Below are 5153 nucleotides of genomic sequence, written 5' to 3'. Positions count from 1 at the left end.
AAAACCAAATGACTCATCACTGAGCTAGGAGACAACCACTATAAAAATGTTTTCATAAATATTTTCTTATATTTGACCTTATCCAAACATCTCGCAGCCACTTTTCTCCTTACCCACCCAGGCTTACAAACTGTGCCTGAATTTTGTGGGTATTTACTTGGCATTTCACAGGAGGAGCCAACATGGCATTAACCTCTTCCAAATATATTATCAGAAATGGGCAAGAAATTTGGTCCTGCCTTGACCTCGCTGTTGACTTTTCTCTGTCAGCTATGTTCATTGATATCTGCAGGCTTTCCCTGCTATAAATTTGCTATGCATGACAAAATAGTCTCTCTTAAAAATTAAATGAGGGGACGGGGAGATAGCTCAGTAGAATAAGTGCTTGCCTGGCAAGCGCAAAGGCCTGAGTTCGATCCCCGGTTCTGCCAAAAAAAAAAAAAAAATTAAACTATATTCAAAAGCTTTTTGAGTGAAACACTTAAAAAGCTTGTTAGAAATAAATTTTTAATTCTTTTCTCAGATCATTATTCATTCATATCTTAAATAGACATACTCTGGTTCATTTTCTATTTACACTTATATGCTTGTTCAGTTGGACTTGATGGCTAGGAAGTGTTTGAGAAATGAAATTGCACAAGGGAAAAAGTAGCAAAATTTTTCTAAACTCATTATTGACTTACACTCTTTAGAGTTCCTCTAAAAAGGTATGATGATGATATATTTAGTTTATTAGTGTGTTTTAATTAGCTATGTGGGATTTCAGATAACAGCTTGAATCTTGTAGTTTTATTTTAATTTGGTACATCTTTATTTTTTCTTTCTGGTTCTTTGCTTATAAAAACACTATTTTGGAATACACAAAATAAACTTCTAAGTGAGAACATAAAATTGTGAAAGTAAAGGTAACAGAAGAGATTTACTGTTAGTGATTTTGGATTCCTTAACCCTAATTTAGCAAGCTTGTGGCCGTATGTGATGAGAGTGGTGTCTTTCCCAGCTGGCCAGATGTAGGTGACTGATAATTACCTGGCTCTGTAACTTCAGATACACACAGAGACTTCATTTCATTCCTCTCTGAGTTTGCTACGAACCCTGAGGATCCACAGACAGACCATGATAGGAGGGGATTTTCAAAGTTCTCAGAGACTCTTCTAGTTTCCCCAATTGTGTGGGTGTTTACAATTAGGAATTTCAGACAATGTCTGATCACAGAACAGCTCTTTCTCCCAAACAACTCTGCATGCAGTAATGTTGGGCTGTGCATGTCCAGGGGCAATCAGCAGCAATCAGAGGCAATTTCAAATAAATAAAAATCTCTGAGTCTTCTATTCTCCTCAAGCCTTTGACCAAGGATGCCTCAGCCCACCAGTGAGGTGGCATTTATTTCTCATGACTCACTTCCTGGCTTCCGGCCCTCTGGGATCTGGTTGCAGACTTTGTCTTGCTGAGGTTCCTCCTATTCCTCCCTTAAATGACCTCTTTCCCACCAATAGCCAGATCAGTCTGAATTATGAAATGAAAGGAATCTTGGACATAATGGCACAGAAAAAGGCTACAGCCAAAGCTGGAGAACTGGCACTTCTGTCCTAGTTGAGCCCTCTGGTAAGCCCTTAACAAGTTCACTTAATCTTATGAACCTCAGCCTTGTCATCTTTACAGAGGAACAGCTTCTGTGCCAATCTTGTAAGGTTGTGTAAGTTAAGAAATAGGCTGTTTGCACCTGAGCGCACCCATATCTGTTGCTCTGTTTTTGTTTTTGAGACACGTTAGGGGATGCTCCCTGTGTATTGCCATTTCTATGACATCCATTTTCCAGTATGACAGCACTGTTTTTTCTTTTTGAGGCAAGGTCTCACTATGCAGTTCAGGCTGGGCTTTGTAGCCAAGGCCGGCCTCAAAATTGAAGCAATCCTCGTGCCTCAGCCTCCCGAGTGCTGGGATTATACACGTATGCCACCATACCCGGTTTGACAACATTTTAAACACTATTTAAAATTGAAACCACTTCCACTCTCTTCTTTCTAAAAAGATTATTCTAGAATTCTTCAGTTAAACGTTACTGTCTATCATTTGTACTCTTTCCCACTCAGTGGTAATAAATCAAGGCATGTATTGTGAATTAAAAATTGTCCTGTGGTTCCAAGCTATGTGTTGGCTCAGTGGGTTCCAGGAAAGAGGAGGAAATCTGTACAAATAAAGGGAACAAACAGGAGTGGGAAGATGCTAGCGAGAAGATATTCCAAGCCTCGGATTACTCTAAATACCACGTTTGACCCAAGACACTGGATTTTTATAAGATTCTGAAAAATAACTTTCAGGCTAGTAATCTGCCTTGTAAAGCAGTCTTCAAATCCTTTTCTAAATTTAAACCAAATAAGTAGGTGGCTGTCCCCAACATCCAGAGCTCTGAGGATAGAAAATATTAAGTCCACATTATAGATGCGAAAGCCAAAGAGACATTCTCCCACAAGAGACTCATTTGCTGAAGAAAACTTAAACTTCCAGGACTTGGAAGAATGAAGGCCCTTGTTAACTGACAGGCTGGTAGGTCTCAAAGGAGCAGATGATGGCTTTCACCTGTGTCTCAGGTAGCCCAAGATAGCCTACCTATTTTCTCACTGTCATTAATCCAAGACTGACAGCCAGAAATCTGCAGCTTAGGTCAAACGGGTTTCAATCTACCCTTCTTGACTGCTGGAAGACCAGAGAAGTCAGCACTGATAATTATGTGAGTATTAAAGGTAGAAACTATATTTATGTTTGGCACAAAATGTTGATGATTTTTATATCCTACCACTGTGGGGAACTGAAAGTTCAAAATGAATTTAAAATGTACATATTTATTAACTATCAGAACAATTATTTTTAGTTTTCCTCTCAATTTATGGCATATGCCATAGGATACTCTTCTCCAGGAAGAAAATAGGGTCCTGTCTTGAGACTGAGCTTTGAGTTCTAATTCTGGCTTTGTCCCATCGTAGCTATATTCTTTGGGCAACTTCTAACCTCTCTTTTGGCTTTCGCATCTATAATGTGGACTTAAGAAATCATGACTTATGGGATTGTGAAAATTCAACCACAAAGTCTTGGCTAAGCCCCTTACAGGGTATGCCTTATACTCTAGATCTTCTGAGAGGCAAGGGTGGTGAAGGATTGAACTTCAGCCTAGGAATAGGACTCCTGGCTCCACCAACAATGCATTTGAAGTCATCTAGGATGCCACTGGCCCACCCTCAACCTATACCATTGTTGCCAAGGTTTGTCTATAAGTAATAAGCTCAAGTAGCAGTTACGTGATGTTTTCCCATCTGGAGAGTAATTTAAATAAATGCAAAGCACCAGGCCTTTACAATAGATTATAACAGAAGCATAAGACTACTGGAAAACTGGGAAGTTGAGCTGAGAGGTCTACACTATTCCTTGGAATGCAAACCTGCTCTGTTTGGGCATGCTTAAATAGATGAGGCCAGCTGGACCTAAATGTTGTCAGCCACACTCAAGTAGTGTGGGAGTGCTAAGCCTTGCTGCATATTGGTTGAGTCACTAAGCTTCATGGATAATATCAGCAGAGTGTGGTGGAAAAAATGAGTGGAAAAGGCTTACTGACAGCAGTAATGTCTTTCACCCAGAAACAGTGGTTGCCGCCTCCCTGTCTGGTGAAACTCTTCTTTCTATCTTTTGCTTTTGTGTCATGTTAATTTTATCTGGTCTTTTCTAATCCACTCTTACTTCACACATCATTAACTCTTCAGAAAACATATTTCTGATACAATCACCGACTGGGCACATGGAGGATTGGAAGACTGAAATGCCTCCTGTTAGTATTCTCTTTCTAATAACAAACCTGATTCTCTTGCTAGTTTCAGAGTCAAAACTGCCAGGAGCGATTTAAGCTGGTTTCTGTTTTGCCTCATATGACATCAGCAGAAGCTGCCCTTTGTGTTTCATTTGCTCAGAATTTATGACCAGGGAGAGTGTCAAAAGCAGAAAAGACCCAGCTGGGCTTTCAGATCCCTAACGAAAGGAGAGTAGAGAAAGAGGGAACAATCAAAAGCATGACTAACATCAAGGATTTGGTGTGAAAACCCCCTTCCTTTAACTCAAAAACTAGAGCTAATGGAGAGCTGTTTGCTGGGTGGGTGCACAATTATGATCCTGATATATTACCCATGATTATTTTACCCCAGCTAAAACCTTACCATGAGGAACACTTCGCATGCATAATCAGCTAGAAGGACAGAGCTGGGTGATGTGCTCTAGAGGGCTGGCCAAGTCCCAGAAGTGCAGGGCAAAGCACACCATTGCTGCTCCTCCATGGCCCAAAGATGGCTGTTTGTCTCCACAGGGCCCCTAACAAACACTCAAGGACCAGATAGAGTTGTTCTGTGACAACAATGATTCTTTTGATTCTAACTGTAATGATCCTCTTGATGCTTATAACGTCTGGGAAGATCCATGCAACTGCTAAACTACTTGACAGCCTGTCATCTAATAACTGAGGTCTGTATAAGTACTTTAAGGCTCTGATTTAAAATTGTGAAAACATACAAAAAGCACACAGTAAAACATACACACACGCACACACACACACACACACACACACACACAAAACCAGAGATCATTCTAATCTATATAGTTCACTATTAATGGAAACAGGTAAAGGAATTTGGGACATACTCTACCCAGGCAAACACTAGGAAGACTTCTACTCCGATTAAAATTTCAAATGTACATTGAAACTCTTTGAAACCAAAGATAAATGGTTACCAGGGTCCTTCTTAGATCACTAATCCCCATCTAGGCCAGTCTGGAAAATCTAAAAGGCCCTCTGAGAACAAATGGCTTTAGGAAGAGCTCCTAACCCCTTTGCAGGGTGAATGCAGCACATGGAGCCAGCTTGTGTGTTCAGCAGGATGGGTGCTATCACAGTGGTGCGAGAGGCCCCTCTCATTCAGGCGTGTGAGCAAAATCATTCTTAACTTAGATCAGCCAACATTAATTTATTAACCTTTTACTATGAGTTAATTGTAATATATCATTTCCCCCCTTGATATCCTCAGTAACATGATGGCTGGGGCCAGGGAAATAGCTCAGTAGAATAAGCGCTTGCCTGGCAAGCTCAAGATCCTGAATTCAATCCCCAGTACCAC

General features: G+C 40.5%; 1 protein-coding gene across 1 annotated transcript in view; it reads right to left on the bottom strand.

The window, feature by feature from the left end:
* The window catches only part of Ccdc80 (coiled-coil domain containing 80), a 31841-nt gene that overhangs the window by 22198 nt on the left and 4490 nt on the right, over nucleotides 1-5153 (bottom strand). The window lies entirely within an intron of this gene.

Source organism: Octodon degus, unplaced genomic scaffold (assembly GCF_000260255.1).
Source record: "Octodon degus isolate 3935 unplaced genomic scaffold, OctDeg1.0 scaffold00007, whole genome shotgun sequence".
In the NCBI taxonomy this organism is placed as follows: Eukaryota; Metazoa; Chordata; class Mammalia; order Rodentia; family Octodontidae; genus Octodon; species Octodon degus.
The sequence above is the reverse complement of the archived record's forward strand: the minus strand, read 5'-3'. Positions and strand labels throughout refer to the sequence as shown.